Below are 25,742 nucleotides of genomic sequence, written 5' to 3'. Positions count from 1 at the left end.
ACTGAGATAAACACTCACTCTTATGTTTAAGTCCTGCTTGACCTGGCCAGCCTAGTTGGAGGTACATGGGTTTGAACATGTGCCAACATCATTTGGGGGGAATGCATAACTTTACGTATAATATCACTGCAACATTCCATCATGATTTTATTGACCAGTATGTTATTAGTTTTCAAATGATGCCTTACAAAGCATGTTTTGTAAAAAGATTATTACAGTAGTGTGTAGGGTGTGAATACAGGGGTGAATTCCTCAGAGTTGCCAAATAAACTAAAGTCTAGTTTTAACAGGATCTGTGTGAATATGTGTGTGTGTGTGTAATGTGTGCATGGGGGAGGGGATCTTAAGCTACTGCAGTTATCTGTAGCCATGTAGCTGCACTATCTTATGTAGCTGTATTCATTTCAGTGCTTTATTATGACATAACATACATCAACATTACAAGCTGGCAAGCAGAGATAAATAATGGCAAAGCTTTTTTTATGCTATTTTGTGCAGCTGAATACTTTGGAATCTCATTTTTGACAGTTTCAGGCTGAAGTATCATATTTTACCAGAAACATTATTTAAATTCACAGATGAATGGGACAAAGCTCTTAAAAACCATAGAGCAGCATCACATGTGTGCAAACACAGAAACAAAGAGCAGAGTTTCCCAACATTAGTTAAACTCTGCGAGATTCTCCTTCACTAATGTCTTTATTTTAATGGGCAAAGGTAGAGTCTTTTCAATAGATAGTTTTTCTCCTGCTGCTTCTTTGACATTAACTATAGCCTGATTTAATAGATTTTTACTGTCTTAAAAATCATTTATTTCTATTTATTTTTGTTCATTTTATTTAATTTATAATAATGATTTCATCAAGAAGTGCTTAGCCAAGCCTCAATGCACTTTTTAGATATTTTAAATATACAGACAGGTACAAAAGCTTAGCAATCTCTCCTCCTCCCAAAATAATAATAGTAGTAACAAGAATCAAGCCCAAACATTTTCTGATCCAGTCTATATATACCAGGCATGATTGCCTCCCTCCCATTCCCAAAACGGAGGAAAATGAATGAGTATTGCAGCATGTCCTGTAGGTCAACATATCTGATCTGTTCCAAAGCTGAGGATTCCTTACAGGGACCCTTCTGGCAGTCCCTTTTCTATTAGATTGGGAGATTGTCTGCATTAGCATGATTGTAGGTATACCTGTGCAAATCTCAAGTGTGGAAGTGCTGCACCTGTGTAAAGTGGGGCTTATATATAATTAGAACAGAGGTTCTCAAACTGGGGGTCGGGACCTCTCAGGGGATCACGAGGTTATTACATGGGGAGTCACAAGCTGTCAGTCCTGTTTTGCCTCTAGCATTTATAATGGCGTTAAATATATACAAAAGTGTTTGAGAACCACTGAATTAGAGTGACCTACCAATATGAGAGCCTCTAATGTCTGGCAGCTATGATACAAGATAGTGGAAAACTCTAAGGCATGCAAGTTCCAAGCCATCGAAACCATTGTAAGGCAAAACAATTTAAACCACAATTTAAACTCCACCTGAAAAGCCATGATGAGCCAGTGCAGATCCCAGAGTACTAGTAGCATGTGGCCTCAAGGAGATATATCACCCAATAAGATATACCTCATTCAGTTTTCAGGAACATTGAAGTAGAGCTGGTTGAAAATTTTCTAGCTAATCTTTTTTTCAGTGGATAGTTAGGGTTTTGATTAAACTAACATTTTTTGTCTAAAGTGTCTGCTTTCCTAGAAAAATGTTCGATTTTATGTCAGAAAACCAAAATCAATAAAAAGTCAAAATTTTCCACTGAAAATTTTGCTGAAGATTAACATGCTTTGTTTATATCAAGTTTTCCATGGAACAAAACCAATTTTCTAACTTGTTCTACCTTCAAATAATAGTCATATGTAATGTAATGTGATCTTGAGATGACACAGACATGACATATGGTAGCAAGGTTCACATCAGAAAGAAACTGTCACAGTCTCTTTACCAGGCATAAATGTAAAAAAACCGTCCTAGTCAGTGCAACTATATTATTTGCAGAAGTGGCTGGGGATACAACAATACCATCAGACTGTGAACTCTAGTAACAAAGAGGAAGTAGAGACCCTCAATCAGATGGAAGGATAAAATCCTCACAGTATTTTCTGATTGCTTTCACCAACAACCAGCATCACCAGCTGACAGATCTAGCAATATCAGCACTTGATCTCCATCTGTCACCAAGAGGAAATCGTCTCTTAATGCCACCAGCACACTCTTTGTACAGACTCTGTACTCAGATTGCTTGATAAATGTCAAGGAGATCTGAGACAACTAAGGCTCTCTCGGCTTTCTCAACAAACTTATCCAGCAATGGAAGATTAGATACTGGGCAGTTATTGGTAAGAATGTCAAATGGTGATTTCTTAAGTAAAGGCAAACTACAACAAAACCCGCAACCTACCTTCGATGAGCTTGAGCATGCACTACACTTCTGAAAATCAGGCCATTTATTTGGGTGCGTTGGTATAGATTTACAAGCTTAGATAGGCTACTATTCTTGAAAATATTTGTATTCCGTGTATTTCGTAATCAAATCGAGACTTGTGTTAAGGTTACTGACATGATTAAGGACCTAATTCTGTAAATCCTTAATCACAAATCATTGACTTCAGTGGACTACTCAAACAAGTAACAGCTTCCCATATGATTAAAGACTTGCAGAGCAGGGTACTAACTCCTCAGGAAAAATGGAAGATTTTTGACAAATACAGTTTTTGTATAGCACTACTGATGTATGCTGTACCAGATGAGAGATTGTTATTTTCTGTATAACAGGTTAGCTTTAATAGTTATGTTTATGGATATGTTAGGAAATTATTCTTCTCAAAGAGTTAAGTTTTATAAATTATAAGAAATCTGAAAAATGTGGAAACACCTTTAATTATGTCTGATGGATATGGATATTTCCCTTGAGTCTTTAGTTTTTGGGGGTTTTTTTGTAATTGGTCCTTTACTAAATTACTTTTGATGGAATCAGATAAGAATGATAGAAAAAATATAAAAAGAATCAAGTTACATGCTAATGAATAATTCTGTTTTGCTAAAAGAAAACAACAAGCTTCCAACAACATTTATTCTCTCTAACTACAAATACCTAAGTACAAAATATTGCATGTTTTACAGGGTCTGTTTTGTGGCATTCTGAAATAAAGTGCTTAATAACTAAACTCATTAATGCTAATGGTAAATCAGTGAGATTAAATATTTCTATAAATCATTTTATTAATAAAACAGAGGGCTCATTAAAGAGCTATTGAACTGTAAAGATACAATATTTCAGTATCAACATTTTATAAACATTTCAATTAGCACAGGTTGACAACGTAGAGGAGGCAGCGTAAAATACCCAAGCTACAGAATAGGAAATAGAATGCAGACTCAGCTTCTTGAGAAATAAAGGATGTTTCAGTGGGGGCCATAATTGCATAGCAAATGGAACATTTTTTAAAATGAATATATAAAGAGATTATAATTTGTGCTTTTCAAGGACCTTCTGAAGGACTGTGTGCTACTACCATACACTATATCATTTTATTATTATCCTTAGAAGGGTGACTGCCAATCTAAAAGGAATTTGAACAGTTGAGGGAGGACAAAGAAGTGCATACTTAAACACACTCACACAAATAGTGATAGCTTAGGAGAACAAAGTGAGGAATAAAGTGCCCTCAGCAAGAATGTTTAACATATGTAAATAGTGAAAAATGAGAGCGAAAAGTCTTCATTTCAAATACGCTACAAGAAATGTGAAAGCAGAAAATAAGAACTAGGAGGATGTTGATTACACAATACACTGATTGTTTCCCATGTCAAACCTTTCTTTTTCTTTAATTGGAACAAATGTTAAAAATTTAAAAAATAAAAATTGGCAAATGCCTAATGTGATTAATAGAAAAAAAATCAGATAATTTCACCCTCAAGCTGTTCTCTCTTCTCCACTTCTATATGATCCACTCTTTTTTCAAATTATTATGTTAGTTTTGGGGCTGTGAAAAAAATATTGGCAAAAGAGATAATCTATTGCCTAGGTACTTTAAAAAATAGTATGGTTTTAAGAGCTTTTGATTCCTCCCAAAGCGAGACAAATATCTACACTCAAACCCTTAGTTTTGTGTATTATGTTCCATGCAGGGAAAACAAGTCTTTTCATTTTGGGTTCAGCATGTCAAAGAACATAACGTAAGTGACTGACTATCGGGCTCATATTTGAACTTGAGCTGCAGGACTAAGCATCTCAAACTTTACTCATTGTGCAGGGGATGGGGGGGGGCATATGATATTCTGCATTGACTTTGTCCTAAATGTATGAAAGCAACATCTGAAAGGACTTCACACCTTAAGACCTTTAGGGAAAAGGCTGCTGTATATCCCATGCAAAACATAAGTTATTTCCTGTGCACAGCCATCCTCCTTTTTATTTTGGGCCTGATCCAGTGTTATATACGTATATCAATTGGGAATTGACCTAAATGTGCACCAGATCATGCCCATTGTTCAGGTTGTATGGGTCTTTAGTTTTGACAAGGTGCATAAAGTTGGGTTTCTTTAAATTTTATAATCAGCAGAGTTTTGAAATGTGCATTATCATTTAATGGGCACAATTCCTTTCTTTCTATCCATTCTGCTGGCACTGTCATAAAGTCATAGAATTTAATGCCAGAAGGGACCACCAGATCATCTAGTCTGACCTCCTTTATATCACGGGCCAACACCACTTAGCACTCACACACTAACCTCAACAACTGAAATTAGACCAAAGTATTACAACTCACTATTATGTGCCAGAGGCAGAGAATAGGAGGGAATGAGGTGCACCAATGCCTCAGGCTTGCTCAAAGGCAAGGAAATGATTACGTGAGATATGCTGCAGAGGAAAGCAGAACACACACCTTGTCAAGGTTCCCTCCCCACTCTGAACTCTGGGGTACAGATGTGGGTCCCCACGAAACACCCCCTAAGATTATTTCTACTAGCTTAGGTTAAAAACTTCCCAAAGGCACAAATCCTTCCTTGTCCTGGATGAGTACTGCTGCCACCACCAAGTGAGTTAGACAAAGATTCAGGAAAACATAAGAACATAAGAACAGCCGTACCGGGTCAGACCAAAGGTCCATCTAGCCCAGTATCTGTCTACCGACAGTGGCCAATGCCAGGTGCCCCAGAGGGAGTGAACCTAACAGGCAATGATCAAGTGATCTCTCTCCTGCCATCCATCTCCATCCTCTGACGAACAGAGGCTAGAGACACCATTCTTTACCCATCCTGGCTAATAGCTATTTATAGACTTCACCACCATGAATTTATCCAGTTCTCTTTTAAACATTGTTATAGTCCTAGCCTTCACAACCTCCTCAGGTAAGGAGTTCCACAAGTTGACTGTGCGCTGCGTGAAGAAGAACTTCCTTTTATTTGTTTTAAACCTGCTGCCTATTAATTTCATTTGGTGACCCCTAGTTCTTGTATTATGGGAATAAGTAAATAACTTTTCCTTATCCACTTTCTCAACATCACTCATGATTTTATATACCTCTATCATATCCCCCCTTAGTCTCCTCTTTTCCAAGCTGAAGAGACCTAGCCTCTTTAATCTTTCCTCATATGGGACCCTCTCCAAACCCCTAATCATTTTAGTTGCCCTGTTCTGAATCTTTTCTAGTGCTAGAATATCTTTTTTGAGTTGAGGAGACCACATCTGTACACAGTAGTCAAGATGTGGGCATACCATGGATTTATATAAGGGCAATAATATATTCTCAGTCTTATTCTCTATCCTCTTTTTAATGATTCCTAACATCCTGTTTGCTTTTTTGACCATCTCTGCACACTGCGTAGACATCTTCAGAGAACTATCCACGATGACTCCAAGATCTTTTTCCTGACTCGTTGTAGCTAAATTAGCCTCCATCATATTGTATGTATAGTTGGGTTTTTTTTTCCAATGTGCATTACTTTACATTTATCCACATTAAATTTCATTTGCCATTTTGTTGCCCAATCACTTAGTTTTGTGAGATCTTTTTGAAGTTCTTCACAATCTGCTTTGGTCTTAACTATCTTGAGTAGTTTAGTATCATCTGCAAACTTTGCCACCTCACTGTTTACCCCTTTCTCCAGATCATTTATGAATAAATTGAATAGGATTGGTCCTAGGACTGACCCTTGGGGAACACCACTAGTTACCCCTCTCCATTCTGAGAATTGACCATTAAGTCCTACCCTTTGTTCCCTGTCTTTTAACCAGTTCTCAATCCATGAAAGGACCTTCCCTTTTATCCCATGACAGCTTAATTTACGTAAGAGCCTTTGGTGAGGGACCTTTTCAAAGGCTTTCTGGAAATCTAACTACACTATGTCCACCGGATCCCCCTTGTCCACATGTTTGTTGACCCCTTCAAAGAACTCTAATAGATTAGTAAGACACGATTTCCCTTTACAGAAACCATGTTGACTATTGCTCAATAGTTTATTTTTTCTATGTGTCTGACAATTTTATTCTTAACTATTGTTTCAACTAATTTTCCCAGTACCGACGTTAGACTTACCAGTCTGTAATTGCAGGGATCACCCCTAGAGCCCTTTTTAAATATTGGCGTGACATTAGCTAACTTCCAGTCATTGGGTACCGAAGCCGATTTAAAGGACAGGTTACAAACCTTAGTTAATAGTTCCACAACTTCACATTTGAGTTCTTTCAGAACTCTTGGGTGAGTGCCATCAGGTCCCGGTGACTTGTTAATGTTGAGTTTATCAATTAATTCCAAAACCTCCTCTAGTGACACTTCAATCTGTGACAGTTTCTCAGATTTGTCACCTACAAAAGCCAGCTCACGTTTGGGAATCTCCCTAACATCCTCAGCCGTGAAGTCTGAAGCAAAGAATCCATTTAGTTTCTCCGCAATGACTTTATCGTCTTTAAGCGCTCCTTTTGTATTTTGATCATCCAGGGGCCCCACTGTTTGTTTAGCAGGCTTCCTGCTTCTGATGTACTTAAAAAACATTTTGTTATTACCTTTGGAGTTTTTGGCTAGCCGTTCTTCATACTCCTCTTTGGCTTTTCTTATTACACTCTTGCACTTAATTTGGCAGTGTTTATGCTCCTTTCTATTTGCCTCACTAGGATTTGACTTCCACTTTTTAAAGGAAGTCTTTTTATCTCTCACTGCTTCTTTTACATGGTTGTTAAGCCATGGTGGCTCTTTTTTAGTTCTATTACTGTGTTTCTTAATTTGAGGTATACATTGAAGTTGGGCCTCTATTATGGTGTCTTTAAAAAGTGCCCATGCAGCTTGCAGGGATTTCACTTTAGTCACTGTACCTTTTAACTTTTGTTTAACTAACCCCCTCATTTTTGTATAGTTCCCCCTTTTGAAATTAAATGCCACAGTGTTGGGCTGTTGAGATGTTCTTCCCACCACAGGGATGTTAAATGTTATTATATTGTGGTAACTTTTTGCAAGCGGTCCTGCTATAGTTACCTCTTGGACCAGCTCCTGCGCTCCACTCAGGATTAAATCTAGATTTGCCTCTCCCCTTGTGGGTTCCCGTACCAGCTGCTCCATGAAGCAGTCATTTAAAGTATCGAGAAATTTTAGCTCTGCATTTCATCCTGAAGTGAAATGTTTCCAGTCAATATGGGGATAATTGAAATCCCCCACTATTATTGGGTTCTTAATTTTGATAGCCTCTCTAATTTCCCTTAGCATTTCATCATCACTATTACTGTCCTGGTCAGGTGCTCGATAATAGATCCCTAATGTTATATTTTTATTAGAGCATGACATTTCTATCCATAGAGATTCTATGGAACATGTGGATTCGCTTAAGATTTTTACTCAGGGGCGGCTCTAGGCATCAGCAAAACAAGCTGGTGCCTAGGGCGGCAAAATCTAGGGGGCGGCAAAAGGCTGGGGCCGCAGCTCATCCTGCCGCTGCGAGCCGAGGAGCGGCCCGTCCCCTGCGGCCGGGGGGGGTGGCAGGCTGGGCCGGCGGACCTGCCGCAGTCTTGCCTGCGGGAGGTCCACCGGAGCCCCGGGACGACTGGACCTGCCGCAGGCATGACTGAGGAGGGGGCACTCGTCCCGCGGCTCGGCTGGACCTCCTGCAGGCATGACTGCGGCAGCTCAAGCGGAGCCGCCGGACCCGCGAACCGTCCGCAGGTGCGGGAGGTCCAGCCGAGCCACGCGGGACCAGCGGTCCCTCTGCAGTCATGCCCGCGGGAGGTCCGCTGCTCCCGCGGGTCCGGGGCGCCTCCCGCGCATGACTGCTTGGGGCGGCCAAAAAGGTAGAGCCGCCCCTGTTTTTACTTCATTTGAATCTACATTTTCTATCACATATAGTGCCACTCCTCCTCCTGCACGACCTGTTCTGTCCTTCTGATATATTTTGTACCCCAGAATAATTGTGTCCCATTGATTGCTCTCAGTCCACCAGGTTTCTGTGATGCCTATTATATCAATATCCTCCTTTATCACAATGCACTCTAGTTCACCCATCTTATTATTTAGACTTCTTGCATTTGTGTACAAGCACTTTAAAAACTTGTCCCTGTTTATTTGTCTGCCCTTTTCTGATGTGCCAGATTCTTTTTTATGTGACTGTTTATCATCTGATCTGGCCCTTACATTATCCTCTTCCGTCCTCTGCTCCTGACTATAACCTGGAGATTCTCTATCATCAGACTCTCCCCTAAGAGAAGTCTGTGTCCAATCCACATGTTCCTCTGCAGCAGTTGACTTTCCCCCATCTCCTAGTTTAAAAACTGCTCTACAACCTTTTTAATGTTTAGTGCCAGCAGTCTGGTTCCACTTGGAGTTCCTGTTTCCCCAAAATATCCCCCCAAGCCACTTCACCCTCTTTCCTGTAAAGGCTTGAGAGTGACCAAGGTGAGCATAGACCAGACCTTTGGCTTTTTAGGACACTAAAAACCCAATCAGATTCTTAAAAAACAGAACTTTATTATAAAGAAAAAGTAAAAGAAGCATCTTTATAACATCAGGATGGAAGTAATTTACAGGGTAATCAGATTCAAAACACAGAGGATTTCCCCTATAAGCAAAACTTTAAAGTTACAAAAACAGGGATAAACCTCCCTCTTAGCACAGGGTAAATTCACAAATTAAAACAAAAGATAATCTAATGTATTTCCTTGCTATTACTTACTATTTCTATAATATTAGATGCTTAGTTCAGATTTGGCTTAGGGAGATGTATTTTCCCTGCCCTGGTTCCTCGCTGACCTGGAGAGAACAAAGGAACCCAAAACAAAAACCTTCCCCACAGATTTGAAAGTATCTTCTCCCCTTATTGGTCCTTTGCTCAGGTGCCAACCAGGTTCCTTGAGCTTCTTAACCCTTTACAGGCAAAGGAGGGATTAACCCTTTACAGGGTGAGGAGGGATTTTATGCTACCCTTAGCTGTATATTTATGACACACCCTCTCCCAAAGTTACTGCTAATCTGACCTGGGGGAAAATTCCTTGCTAACCTTATGTATGGCATTAGACCCTGAGCTTGTGAGGAAGAACCAGGCAGCCAAGCACTTCAGAGAGAGAGAATGCTTGGTGCTAACTCAGAGCCCTGGCCTTCCCTGTCCAATGTCCCATCTCTAGCCATGGCCATCCTTGATGCTTCAGAGGAAGGAGATAATAAAAACATCAACCCATAATGCACTATGGGAGTGGGAAATCCCTTCTGGATTCCTGCAAGTGGCTGGCTGAAACCCTGAAGCATGAGCTTTTATATACATATCATATAAACAGGAAACAGGCTAGATTCATTGAGTTACAGACTCTGAACCCAAGCAGCCAAATTAGCCTTCATGTAAGTGGTGCAATAAAGTTAATGGAATAGCAGTTGCTTACCCGAAGACTGAATTTGGTCTAATAACTCTCATGTAAATCCTTCTTAGCTCTTTTACAAAAATATAGTAACCATCAACCAATGTGTTCTTGGGTTTGCAAATTGTCACCTGATGTAACAATTTTATTTGTCCAGTTCATATTGTTGCAGTATTGTTATAACAGAACTAATGGCTTACATAATGATATTTGTATAATAAATTCTTCAAGCAGCTGCAGACAGGACATTTTCTAGCAGATAATCTGTGCAATGTTGAGGGTAAGCATCTGCACTGGACTGAAAGAGGACATATTCTTGATAACCAATCTCTAGTAACCCAAAAGCTTTCGGTATTCACTGCCTTTCTAGAAGTATAGATTTAAGGAAGAAGGACTCTAAGAAAGATGGGGAGATAGTATGCTAAAAGATAGAAAATTATACACATGATGAATTCAACTCCATTTGAGGATGTACAAACAAAATATGACTAGCAGGTCACTTTGAATTAATGTATTATGACTTGAAAAGTCAGACACACAAGAACCCTTAAGTACTGATAACGGTGCAGTTTACATCTGTAACCTTTATAACAACAGACAACATTAACAAACAGATGCTATTTTACTCTCACCATCAAAATTAGCTCCTATATTTGTTTTCCCTTTGATCTTAAGTAGCAAACTGTGCATGTAGGTTATTAAGCCCTGGTAATTTTCTGTTGATAGCTGCTGTATAATTTAGCCAAAATATAAATATTATGTGATGTTAAATGTAATTGGCACTTTTCCTAGAAATCATCAGCCAAAAAAATTTTTATTATTGGGAAATTTTAAAGCATGCAAACTGGTAACAAATGCTTGAAGAGTAAATGTGCTCGGAGGAAGCACATTTGATACCTAGATATTGGTTAGGGAGGGTTTAAGGTTCATGTGAAATGCCAAATCAAGACTAGAGTTTGAGCTTGTATATGATGGCATCAAAATTTTAAACTGAATTTTTCCCACCCATGTTAGAAGCAGTTTAGATTTGATGTGCTGGATTTAGCCCCTCTCTATTTCAAAGCTTTACAATATATTTGGAACATCTAAAGTGTTTTCATTAAAATATGTATGGCTAAATTTTGATTAATATTTAAGTTATTTATCTTACAGACTGTTTAAATCTAATGAGCACTTATGCTAATCATTTTGGCATCAGAGATATGGGAATAAACTCTGAAATAATGTATAACAGCCAAGTACAAGAGTTTACTGGGGTTAAAAAAATAATCATTAAAAATAAAATTTATCCCTAGTGATGTTGGCAGTTAGAAAAGAAAGATTTGGCATATAAGATTAATTCTTAACAACTATAACAATACTTTACCCTTACACAACTGCTTTTATCTGATGATATCAAAGCATTTGTCAAACATTAACTATTTAATTTTCACAATACTCCTCTGAGTTAAATAAAGGATAATTTCATCCTGAAATATAAGATCACAAGCTTTAACAACTATACTACCCAACAATGAATGACAGGAAGTGAAGAAGTGTATTGTATCCAGCAAAAATTGCAAGAGGAATGTAGGCAAAATATATTACCAAAGTTGAAATGTGGTCATGACCACTAGGATTAATGTAATCATCTGCTCCTATTAAATGTGTCATTACCTCTTTAACTAGTTCAAATGTCCAGGATCTCTGTTTCATTTCTCATCAGGAATACAGCACCTTCAGCAGCATAATGGTTCTTAACAACATGCTGGGTACAGACTGAAAAGGAATAATGCCACCTACTGAATCACCAACACTATTTTCTTCAGCACCTATGTGCTCCATCCATTGCTGGAAATTTTCATTGCTGGTTGGCCAAAAGAAAAATGATGGTGTCTGCCGAAAGTGACAGTTCTAGTCATTCCATGAAGAACTAACAGTTATGGATGATCTGATCTTCGAAGGTGAAAGACTTGTAGTACAGCGCTCAGCAAATTACAGTTCATTTATTTGGGATATGTGGAAGTACATAAGTGTAAGTGCAGGACCAAGTGTGAATGCCCATATTGAACAAAACATGCTAAAATATCCACTTTGCTTGCGTCATCGAATGCCAACCTCTGCAAAACCCAAGAACCTCCATAAAATGCCATCTCATCCATGGCAAAGGTGACATCAGATATTTTCACAGTAAATACTATGCTTCTAGAGGACTATTACAATCATTATTTTTGCTGGAATTACTGGAAAATATAAGCTTCCAAAGTGACCAGTAAATGTAAATTCCTCTTTGTCTAACACAGAATAAATAAAGGGCTGGTATCTGACAACATTGCCAATTACAATTAACAAAAATTCCAAGAGTCTGCAAATAACTATGATTCTAGTCACACAACAATTAGCCCCCACTATCTCAATCAAACAAGCAAATAAAAAAACTCACTATGAATCATAAAATACCTAATGAAATAGACACGTACCATTCTATGTTGGAGTAGAGGAATCCATTTATTGGTGGTATTGGATCACCTGTTCAGATGAATTGTGGTTTACATTAGATTTTGTCTTCCACAACTTAGTAATAAATATCTAAATTCATTAGTCCAGGTACAGCTCAGGAAAAGCTTAAAATTAAACTCCTCCAGTCCAGATTATTACAACAGAAACATGAAAGCCTTACCTCTTCAGGAAGAAGAGAGAGTTCACATGCAGACTCTTGAAGAAAAAGTAAATCATGTATTTAAATATCTGGAAGTTAATTTTAATCTAACTGGTCCTGATTTTGATTTAACAAGGTCTAATTTCAGACCATAACACCATTTTCAGTGAAGGTGCTACCTATGAAAATAGGAAGGTTTCTTCCACAGGTGTAGGAACTCCACCTCCGTGAGAGATGGGGGTTAGGTTGGTTCAACTGCATTGATCATGGATGTGAATTATTTGTTAGGTGCAGCTAATGATACAGGATCTACCCATGCAAAAACCAAAAACATTCCATGGTATCAAAACATCACAGTAACCTGTCTTAGAGAGGAGTATGTAGTACTTGTTTTAATTCAGCATACCTGTTGTGAAAAGTTGTTTAAACCTGTTACTTCTGGAATTTTATTATCGATAACAAGAGCACCGGCATATTAATTTATGGCTAAACATAGAACTTAGATGGATACAATTTCTAATCTTGAAGCAGAGAGGTGCTCATGTGAATCAAGATATAAATTTCTGGGTATAGTTGATGGCACATCTTATGAAATTAGATTGTTTTCCCATGAGCATTATGGATACTTGAACCACGAAGGGAAACTGAGTGGTTCTGGTGCCTAAACTGTGATTGTTATTGAGAAAATGAGATTTATCTTGTAAAATATGTCCTAAACCCATTAGTACCAATCCATTAAAAGGTATTATGTTGTTTGCTAAGGACAGGGAGGTCAGTTGTATTCAATTCTGATCCTTCAGGAGTGCTGGATCAGCTGCAACCCAGGTGATCCTGATTTAAGATTGTCAGATTATTAGCCATTCACCTCCAATTTTTATTTCGATTGCTGGTCCAGATCTTACCCTAAAGATAGCCCATGCTGACTTCAGTCCTTCCCAGGCCACATCATTCTTTCTGGCTTTGTTGTTGCCTTACAACTTTTCAATCCCTATTATTTCTTTCAATAGCCATAAGTATATAATAACATTTGCTGTTGTGGGCAATTTTCTGTGTTAAAAGCCACGGAAAGGGACTGGGAAAGTGTTACCATGTAGACCAGTATCAGGACATATTATTCTGTGATCTGCTCCTGAGATGTGCTGAGCTATCCCCATCTATCATGAGTGTAATGGGCATTGAACAGCTCTGAGAACCAGGCCTTGGTACATCATTTGACATTGGTGGAAATACTTTGAACACTTTGCTAAGAAGATGCTAAATTGTTGAAATATTTTTAACTCGGAGTCTGGATTTAAAATCGATTAAATATATCCAAAATGAACATTTAATTAACATTCATATTTAATTAACTAATTAACATTAACACTGATTAACATTTAAAAGAAATAATGAGAATTGCCTTCCTTGCTTATTAATGTAGCCTCCAGTAACACTTGCACAACACAATAACAGTGGAGTATCACTTTGTAACTCATGACAGATTTTGATTTAATGAATGATTTTTTTTCCTTCAGCAAATACAAGGTATTCACTTTGGACACTTTTAGTATCAACATAGGGATACTTAATAGTTCAGACTATTAATCCTTCAGGTCTCCTCCTTGGGGCAGTGGCCAATGCCTCAAGCTTCAAAAGAAGGTGGAATCTCCCCATACTGCAGCTAGCCACCAGTAGAATGTAGTAGACTCGGGTGGGGAAATATAGAGAAAGAAATTCCTTCCCTTTCTGTGAAGATCAGCCAAAAGTATGCAGTTAATAAAAGTACTGGGCTTTCTCTCAAAACAATCTGTCTCCTTAATGATTACAGAGACCTCACACCAAATTCTAAATGGGGTTTAAATCAGCAGGATTACTCCAGTGAACTTCAAGGAGAATTTAACTTCTCATGTGTTTTACAGAATTTTTAATATTATTTAAATATCATCCCTAGATTTAAAAAGCTGTGATGATATGCATTGTGTATTTAAAAACCCTTTAACATGTTCCTGGAAGATTTTTTTCAACATGTTTGTGAAAATTGGTTGTATGAATCAGTATCAAGTATTCTAGGTTTTATGCTATCACAACATACTTCACCTTCTCTGTTGTTATTCTGAATGCTCTGAGAAGAAACATTTTCTCATGCATTGCAGAAACCATCAGATTTGCAAAGAAACTCAGAAAATCATATTGTTTTAGTAACAGACTCTCATTTATGCAAGTATTCGTCTCAACTAAATGTATGCTATGGTGTTCTGATAAACAGGTGGTGGTACAATATGTGGAATACAAATGCTGCAGAATCTCTTCTGATATCACAATTTAGTATGGCTCTTACAGGACAGATCAGATTTACAGGAATTTAATCTATTCTCACATTTTTCTCTTGACCCACAAAGCAATTTTCATTAACAAAGGACTGATGGGTCAGGTTCCAGATCCAGAGTAGGCTTGATATTTGTGTTCAAAACTGAATAGAGCTAAGGTTTCAGATCAGGTTTTGATTCAAAAGCACAGAAGTCTCATGAGCTGTTTTTCATTACATTTTGACTCAAGAAACTGGCAAACTTGTATAATCAGATGTTATAGTAAGATTTCTACCATCCTGATCCACATCTTGAGCACATTTGGAAAATACACCTCTTCTGCTGTTGGGTCTGAGCTGGAATTAAAAGTATAGGATTAGGTTCAAATCCCAGAATTCATTTCTGACCCTCTCCACTCTGTCTCTCCCCGCCTTCTCCCCCCACCCCATGTTCACTTTATTTTCAGAAAACTTCAGGTCTTTAGGAGGCAAAGTGAAGGATAATTTTTTTAGCAGGTGCTTTCTCTACAGGCAGTCTTTTCCCTGCCAGCTAATTTCTGAGCAGAAGGCAGCAGACCATAAGGAAATGTGACTCCAAAGCATAGCATTGCCCTTAATGAAGAAGTGGGGAGAGGAGAAAGTAGAAGGAAAGAGTCTCTTTCTACAGCACTACTACAGTAAACTCCCAAATATGAAAGGAAATGAACTGAGTGTGAAGAAGAAATTTCTGAATAAATGTTACTAATGAAACAAAGTAAAATAAAGTACAAAAATCCCATTTAAAAATTTTCAAATAGGCTTTTCAAACAGTGATTGCTAATTTTGCCCTCTATAATAATAATAATAATCATCATCATAAATAAATATATTTATAAAGCACCTGGGGTTCTGAACAACAGTCATAAAAACAATTTCTTATTAACTAATAAAAATAACATCCCAACCTCAACAAAATTACAAACAATGTAGGTTAAAAAAAATACCAAAACAAAAACACAATACAAACAGAACAACAAAACAACAACAGTGGAAGCAGGGCCGCAAGCAGTGGGGGAGGGTGGAGGGAAGCCACAATCGGCAGCCCTTAGGCTGCTCTACCGACGCCGTTTCATTCTTCGGCGGCAATTCGACGGCAGGTCCTTCCCTCTGAGAGGGACCCGCTGCTGAATTGCCGCCAAAGACCCGGCCCTGCCCCAGGCCCCCTGAATCCTCTGGGCAGCCCTGAGTGGAAGTAATTTAAAAACACTTCTGTACAGCCACACACCAGATTATTAGTTAATTATAACTACCAAATCAATACTGGTTCAACTTCTACTGGTGAAAGAGACAAGCTTTCAAGCTACACCAACCTGCAAAAGAGCTCTCTGTGTAGTTTGAAAGCTTGTCTCCCTAATATCTATCTTGTCTCTCTAATATACTGGAACCAGCATGGCTACAACAACACTGAAAATCTATTATTATTATTTTGTTTAATATTTACATTACAGTACCATAAAGAGTCCATACTCAGATCAGGGCCCTATTGTGCTAGGCACTCTGAATTGCTATGTGTCTACACTGCAACTTAAAAACCATGGGTTGGCCCATGCCAGCTGAGTTGGGCTTATGGGGTTTGAGCAGTGGGGCTGTTTAATTGCAGTGTAGACATCTGGCCTCAGCCTGGAGCCTGGAATGTAGGACCTTGTGAGGTGGAAGGGTCCCAGAGCTCAGGCTGCAGCCCTGAGCTGGAATGACTACATCGCAGTTACACAGCCCTGCTGCCCAAGCCCTGTGAGCCTGAGTCAACTGGCAAAGGCCAGCTGTGGGTGTCTAATTGCAGTGTAGACATACCCATAGAGGGAGATCCCTGTGCTGAAGAGTTTAGAGTCTAAGCTGTCTGGATCCTGCAAACAGTTCCATGTGCGGAAGCCTATGCACCCACAGAGAGCCCCCATGATCCCACACATATCAGAGAGCCTACTTCCTGTAAATTTAGAGAAATATATGAAGATCTTTGAAATAGCTGCACTTGTGTGGAAAATTCCATTGAATTATGATCTGTAGTAAGTAAGCCCACTAGTTTCTCATAAAATAGGTGTGGAATTTCTGATATAAGGAAAGAGGCTGGCAGCTTTCCTCTTACTAATTTCCTTTCAAACTTTCCTGATTCTGTTTGTTTATATATGTGTATACACACAAAAACATAGCAACTGGAGTATTTGAAAACTTCTCATAATGTCTCCTTCTGCAAGAGAGGGAGGAAGAAAGCAGTGAAGCAATAGATAGATAGATAGATAGATAGATAGATAGATAGATAGATAGATAGATAGATAATGTCCCCTTCTGCAAGTATATATATTTCTCCCTCCCTCACTTGCAAAAGGGGACATTATGAGAAGTTTTCAAATACTCTAGTTCCTTTGTTTTGTTTTGTTTTGTATTAGGTAATTCCTAAGAACAATAGTGTCTAACAGCAGCTCAGCCAAAGATACCCCTTGCCAATTTTACACTAGGGAAATAATAGGAACTTGATATAAAGCCTAATTAAACTATGTGTTAATGTGATACAGACATAACATTAGGGGATTTATTATGTGGTGAAATACATTATTTTCAGATTATAAATAGTTTGGCTCAAACCATGTGGGAATATTTTCTTTTTATCAATTGTTGTTTTGTTTTGTTTTCTTAAAAAAAAAACCCCTATACTGTGAAGCTGGTAGGATGGGCATCAATGCAGTCTTATATTCCCACGGTCTGTTCAGTTTACCAGTATTAGCTTTATTGCTATGTGGTCACTCCTCTTACCACATCTCTAAGCCATTAGGGAGGGGAAGGCACCAAGATATGTTTCCTAAAATTGAAATGGTAGTAATTCTCAGACTACTGGAGAAGAAAAATTGTCAGAAAACAATTCTGAGAAAGGATATTTAATTTTGGATACATTATTTAGGTAGATAAAATGTTCTGGAGACATAATTATATTCAGTGCTGTAAATTATAATTCTTACTTATCAGCTCCATGAATATACACTCTTCAGTTAGAGAAACTACCTGAAGGAAAGACAGGAATTCCAGTGTCTTGACATTTTTTAAAAGAAGTGTTCCTGCCTCTACAGTAGAACCTCAGAATTACAAACTCCCAGTCAAACATACATCATTTGGAACCTGAAGCACACAATCAGGCAGCAGAGGCCCCCCAAAAAGCAAATATTGTACAGTACAGTACTGTGTTAAACATAAACTGCTAAAAAAAAAGGAAAGTTTAAAAAAAGAGATTTGACAAGGTAAGGAAATGTTCAGCTGTAAACTTTTGAAAGAACAACCATAACATTCTTTTCAGAATTATGAACATTTCAGAGTTACAAACAACTTCCATTCCTGAGGTGTTCGTAACTCTAAGTACATTGTTCCACTCAGTCTCTGTGCTATGGAAAAGACTGTGATCCTTACCTTTTTCCAGTCATAAAGTCCTCTATAATCAGGCTATTACTAATATGTTGCTAGGATGAGTTACTTTATACTTATAAGCCTTCTAAAATTAAACACACTTCATGAGCTTCCATTTATAGTAGTTGGTAGCAGAGTAACTTTCAGAATGTGACATTGACAATATCAATGCAATAATGTCATCCAAATCAATCATATCTAGCCTGAAGGGTCATTTCCAAAGTTAACAACCTAAAGTAGAGTCACAAACTGTTAATGCTCTTAAATAAGTTGTTAACTATTCAGAAACTTAAGGTCTTTAATTCTATTATTTATAGAAGTCTGATCAGCTGCCCAAATCTGATTCATGTAACTAAAATACTGCTGACAAAAATTATTTGTACTTATTCAGGCTTCAAATCATAAGCCTGGATTCACCTACATTAGTCATTTTCCTGTTTTTTTCCATGGGCTCAGGTTATACTCAGCAATGTTGCATTGCAAAATATACTGAAGCTACATTAGCCATGATAAACACAGTGCAAACTAGGTGGGATGGATTTAGAACCTTTTGACCCAGAAATTTTAAAGTTTAAAATGCACTCCTCACAAGCTGTCCCTAATGCATTTGTTGAGACATTTTTCATCTCTGTCAAAATTCAATCTTTTTTTCCATATCTAAAGCAAAAGTGGCTTGTTCAATTTTTATATTATAGCCCGTTCATTGTGACTGTTGTGTTTGCTGATTTCTCCAAATGTAATCAGCGCTTACCTCTTGAAAGTTCAAGTCAGTGCAACAGACAGGCCAGCAGCTGTGATTCTGAAAAGTAGTTAGAAGGAAGGAGCATATCACAGAGCATGCTGAAAATTGCAGAATCCACACTGCTACCAGGCCTCGTCTGAATTCTCACTCCTCTTTCACATGAAACATCGGACAAAGTCATCATAACTAACTACCAAGTAGTAAATGAGGCAAATCCTGGGCATGGTTTACATGACAATGGAGGTCCCGTTAGACCTAGATAGCAGGAGAAGCAAGTGGCTGTGCACTGGGTTAACCAGTCCTGGCAATTGGTGCCAAAATGGGACCTGCACATGCTCTGCTGTAAGGAGTTGTGGAATTCTATCTGGGGACAATAGGTAATTCCCATAAATGTACTTTCCCTGGCCCTGAGCTGTACATGAATTGCAGACTCATCTCTCTTCTCATCTGAAATTTGCCGAATTAACCCAGGACACCAGAGAGTCCTGAGTCTTTATTAAAAACATGACTTTTTGTTTTATGAAAAGTGCTTGCCCTTGGCTGATATGGTATTTTTGTCTTACCATTTTCCTTTGTGAGTGCCTTCGAGAACATAGTGATTGTCTGGTTTCACCCACATACTTGTTATTGTGGCATTTAGTTCACTGGATGAGGTACACCAGACAGTCACTGTGCTCTCAAATGAAATCACACAGAAAAATGATAAAAGACAAAAAACCTATCAGCCAACAACAAACATTTTTCACAAAGTGTTCACTCCATATCAGACCTCTCAGTCCTCATCCTCAAAGTTTACTGGTGTTCATACCAACAAATATTGGAAAGTAAAGGAGTGTAAAGGCAATAGGGCAGAGTTAAGGTTGTTGTTAGTACCTTTGTATTTCCATATTTTTGGCATATACATTTTTAAATTACAAAATTCTAAATTCCTGACTTTCAAACTTTTGATTTTTATCCTGAATTCCAAATTTCCTGAATGTGAAATGCTCATTTTTTAAAAACTACTAATATTGTTGTAATTGAATGGTCTCTTTACTCCAATAACTGTATTTTAGTAATGTTATTGTTGTCTGAATATTATATACAAATACCTGAAAATTGGTGATTATAGTGTATAGAAATGTAGCCACAGCTACATAAAGCCTTGTTCTTTGTCATTGATGCAAAGAAAAAATAATTTAACATAGTGGGTCTCAATTGCTTCTCCTTCACATTGGTGTAAATCACGAGTAGCGTCACTGAGGTCAGTAGAGTGACCCCAACTGTAAATCCTGCATGAAAGCAGATAAGCCTTTGTGTATGGCTAATGTTCATTTTTTTAAAAGTAGTGCTTCTGGGATTTATTTCCTGACCTCTTCCCTTTAATGTTTCCCAATCCTCTTTTCCCTTTCAGCTCATAAATGAAGTGGCAATGACTGTTGTTTCCAGGATGGAGCAAATTCATTATTCGTTTTCTGGAAGCCAAATACTGACAATCCCAGCTATTAATCTCTTTGCTAATGTGCCAGCTCAACAGTGCAGAATCATTTAAAATCTCTCTTTGAGAGAGAGACAGACACCTTTTTTCATCCTGGAATGGGGGCAGTCCCTTAGCTTCTGTAGAATTATTCCTTATTTAATCTCTCTAAAAGTAATGTTACCTGGGATATGGTTTCTTTCCCCCTACGTAACGCAACTGTTCCAGACATTATTTTACAAAATGTCTCAAATTAAACATTCTCTGTCAATTACAGGCGATAGAAATCTGCTCAGATGAGAACGTTACTACAATGCCTGCTTTAATTGCTACATTATAATCTCCAGACCTGAAAAACCCCAGAGACCCTCGATACATAAGATGTCATTCAGCTACGCAGGTGTGGAATTCATTATAAGCTGTTTCTCTTTTTTATTTTTTTAATGGGGAAAAATCCTAAATCCATTGGGACTGTGTCAGTGCCCTGAGGTTTTGGAGTAAGTTGAAATAATATTTAAAGTTTAAGCATGGTACTGCTTTGCAAGCTAAACAGGGTAGAGTAAAAAGCAAGGAAGTGTGACCAAAAGGGCTGTTCGAAGAACAGCAACAAAATGGTGACATATTTGTAAATGTATTGCTGCCGTATTTTTCTTTAAGGGGAAACAATACGCTCTTAGAATTCTTACTGGAATCTCTGTGCAAGGGCAAACAATCAAAGAGCAAGGTGGACTGAATTATTTCCTCAGCATAGCAGAAATTTGTTGGGTTCTGTTGAAAGATGTTCTTTGAACAGGCTTAGTTTTTTGACCGATAAACCTTGTATTGTAGTTTACAAGGTGGTGACTGGGGCAATTATTCAATGAATTAACTCATTAAAACTACTGGTTTGAGAAATGTAAACTGATTTACAGTAATATTCTGAAATAAAATACAGAAATAATACATGTAGGGCCACATTTTCAGTTGCATGGGGCTCAGTGAAAATGAGGCGGGATGATGGAAGGTGGCTTTAAATCACTTTTTCTATTTATCTGATCCTGGGCATCGTAACAGCTGATATCAATCATATCAATCATAGTTGCTGCAATAGTTATAAAGGACACACCACCCTACCCTTAGCAAACCCTTTCCATGAGGCCACTTTGTGTTTATGACACTAGGAGGAATTCACTTATGCAAGGGAAATCCACAGTTGCCCTTCTAAAACAGCTTTCTGGCTACAGCCCATTATCCACACTTCATTAGTTGTAGTGTAATCTTTCCTAATAATCATACTTTAGAATATAGGATGTACATAGAATCACAGAAGTGTATATTTGGAAGGAACCTCACAGTGAAGCAGGGTTAAGTATACCAAGACCATCCCTCACAGGTGCTAGCACGCCACTAGCCGTAATCTGAAACATACTTATTAATGGTTTAGTCTGTTTAATCTTCTACAAAATTACAGCACGTGTATGGCATTGATTTTGGGCAATGGAGATACATTATTTTCTCCTGGTTATATAGCTTCTTATAAAAATCCAGTCCAACACTGCAGTTGGACTCTTTTATGGGAAATGGTGGACAGGGAGGAGTGCGGAATCATGCCACTCAAGAAATTAATTGGGTTTAGCTTTTTTTTTTTAACTGGTTTGTTTAATTAAATGTCATTTTACTGAGAAAATCTCTTGAGATGGAACATGTAATTTATAAGAAAATATTGGGAGACAGACAATTCAAAGGATTTACCAGTTGAAGTAACATTTAACCATAGGTGACCCTATAATCCTTGTAATTGGGTTTAATGACATAAACCAACAGACAAAAATAATAGGAAGTGGTGAAATGAAAACATTTGTCAGTCGCACTCACAGTATGTTCCCTTGTGCTCAGAGGAAAGAATGCTGGGCAGGTTATTGAGCTGATGTGTAGCTTAGTCTCACTTTTTTGTCACAGGAGTTGAGGTTTTCTTATTGGTTACCCTGGAACAAGTGCTGGTTATCTGGTGCTGCATCCCAGAGTCCTTTCCCAGGCAAAACTATAAATTCAATGGAAGTGTTGCTTCAGTAAAGACTGCAGGATTTGACTGAACCTTGAGGCAGAACTTAAAAGAATGAGTCAGGCAACTTCTGCTGTGAACCTCAAACAAAAGCTTTTGTTAAAATCAGATTCTGGCACTTAAGCAAATTGTAAAGAAGAAACTATTAAATTTCAAATGAGTCAGAGGTATGAGAGAAAATACAATTCACCATTTTAAAAGAGCTAAATTGGCTGCCAGTCAAACAACTCATTAATTTTAAAAGTGCAAGAAATCTTTGTTTCTCGGCTCTTGATCCATCACCCACTGCATCATTTAATTTAGTTTAGATTCTTTATTTCCCCGGTTTTTAAGTGGTGGTGGTGGAATGTGTTTAGTACTGAGGCAACACTCCTAGATGTTCCAAAACCTGCCATAATGCTCATGGTGGGAGCTTTCAGACTTTATGAGCATTATGACCTTTATTGATATACTTCTGGAATAAGAAGTAAGTTGTAGGATCCTGCAATCAACATCACAATGAAATCATTCTTAAAAGGTAGAGAACATGCTAGGGGCTTAAGAAAAATAATCCCAGGGTGTCATTATGATCTCACAATTACATACAAGGAAAGAATCTCAACTGCTGTACAAATATAGGACTAGACCATGCCATTTAGGCTGCGCCCTGCACTTTTTTGTTCACAGGGAAAGCATTCCCAATGCAGGCTGTTCTCTCTGGGCATTGATTCTTCTCCTTGGGCTGATGCAGGTGATGGTGGGGATACAGCAATATCCTTTGCCTGTCTCTCTCCACCGTCTGTGCCATTCAGAAAAGCAGAGAATATACACAACAACTGACATTTTGTCTGGTATTCATGTGAGCCCTGTAAGGCCTTACGTTTCCCACTCTTACAGTCCATTGCTGGCTGTACATTCAGCCATTGTCCACTTGATTGTTTCTGACATTGCTAAATTCAGGTACTCTCTAACTCCCTCACACGCAACACATGAGGATGAACATAAATCCTTTTGCGTAAGTAGGTGGGCTACAATGTTTTATGTCGTCTCAACACATAGCAGCCTGATGGGAAATGATTCATCAAACCCCAATACACAAGATTTCTAGATACTATGCTAGGGCCAGATTCTCTGCTGTGGCTGTGATCCATTCAGTGCAGTGGGGAGCAGGGAGGACATAAGGAAACCAGTGGCAACTACCCAATTATCTGCTTGCCTCCACCCTTACCGTAACCCCAGGCTCAATGTAAGTTAGTCTCTCACCTATGCTACCTGGTAGTGGCCCCAAAGAGACTGTTCACCAGTTGGGGATAGCCAGAGCACAACACGATCTGGCCACACTGCAACACACCTCTGACATAACCCCTATACTGGGCTTATAAGGGGAGTGTTATTGGAGCAAACTGTACCTACCAGAGTCTCTCAAACCTGGGCTGCTCTTTCTTTGCACAGCCAGCAGTGAATCTGGCCCTCCATTTTTTAATCAAGTTTGATGGTGGGAGTTTTGTCTCTTTACTCATTTTTGTTATTGGTCGAATTTTATGTCAAGGTTTGCTGGCGTTTTATGTTTTGTAAAGTGTTCTGTGAGGCAGGTTTTGAACAGTGCTATAAACATAGTAGGCACTGAAAGGCTGAGCTTGGCAGTATCAGAAAGGGTTCATGCAGGTAAAAGATGAAAAGGATATGGCCAGGGAATGATTGCATAGTGTTTATACCACCTCTCTGTTGTTTAAGGTTTGTTTCCTTCATGGTTTGAAAAGAGCTGACAGAATATCAATTTGTTTTGTTTTCTGAAAAAAAAAATTGAGGATTTGATGGCTAAAGAGACAGGTAAGGTTATAGTCACCCTTAGGTCACAGTTTTGAAAGCAGCCCTGGGTAGTGTGACTATGGGAAGAGTTTGGGGAGTCTTAGCCTGGATGCCAGAGGACTTCTTCACAAACCTATCAGTATAACTGAGATTAATAAGCAGTCTTATTGGCACCCTCAGCAGAAAGACCAAGCATTGCATGAGCATGGAGGCTAAATTCTAAAACACACAGGAAGCCCCTCCTCCTTGTGGCTGAGGCATATTTGCAGGATATGGGGACAAAATTTCACTACAGCCGACTCTCCCTGTCCTTGTTCTGCATATACACAGAGGACTTATTTCCCCCTCCAGTAAGGTCATCATCTGTCTTTCCTGAACACTAAACCCAAACAAAAATCCAGTGCTAAAGAAAAGCTGCATTTTTAAAAGGTAGCCATCCAGATGTGCATTGACAACCTAAGCCTTCCCATTTTTACATGCATTTTCCCTGTTTCTGAGTACAGTTGTGACAATTGCACAAACAAATGTGGTTTGCACACTGCTTCATCTGTGACTTCCTTCACCAGATTTGGAGTAAAAGGTGTTGGATTGACAGCCCTGAAGACTTAAGTCTCCCATCTGCCTACAGCACAGTTACCATCTAGTTATTTAAAACATGTGAAATTCATTGCTGTGCATAGAGCCAGTATAAGACCTGAACATCACTCAAATCCCATTTAAACACTCCTGTAGAAAAACTGTGATACAGAAATCAAGGTATGTAAAAGTGATAAAATCAGTGTTATGCTATCCATGCTTGACCCTCCAATGCAGAGGGGATATTTGGGGACTGTGCTGGAGTGTGCCCCCTCTCTCCTCAGTATGCCAAGCTTAGCTCTCATGTACTTGAGGATCTTGCTCACTGTACCCTTACCCAAATATGTGGTATGTATTTGAAAAATAGTTTTTATTTCTTGGCAATGGGTGGGATTTACAAACAAATAGATAACATATATTCAAGCATAAATTGATCTATCAATGGCAGAACAAATTAAAATTAATAAAACAATAAGTGTATGGTATAAGATAATTTCCCAAAACTTAAGTGTTTCATAAATGAAAGAATTAAAAGAGTAAACTAATAATAATAAGGGTAAAGAACTGTTCAGAAACCAAAAATCTCCAATTACCATTCTATTCTGTATACCTTCTTAAACCACACTCATCACTGTAGTATCTGAGCGCCTTCCAGTAGTGCATTAAACGATGTGACTACACATCTGCCACATGTTTGTTCTCTCATCTTCTTCTCCTGGGAGAAGTGTGTGCAGTGGCGTGTCTTCTTTTGGCAGGTGGGATTGTTTGTTTTTGTTTTTGTTTGGTTTGGGGTTTTTTTTGCTTTTTTTTAATACACAAATTAGTTTGTATGTATGTTAGAGAAATGCACCTTACACTTGCATTGGATGGTAGTAAGGTTTGTGATGGTCCTTAGTTCCTGA

Source organism: Mauremys reevesii, linkage group 6 (genome assembly GCF_016161935.1).
Source record: "Mauremys reevesii isolate NIE-2019 linkage group 6, ASM1616193v1, whole genome shotgun sequence".
Lineage (NCBI taxonomy): Eukaryota > Metazoa > Chordata > Testudines > Geoemydidae > Mauremys > Mauremys reevesii.
Note: the sequence above shows the minus strand (reverse complement) of the source record.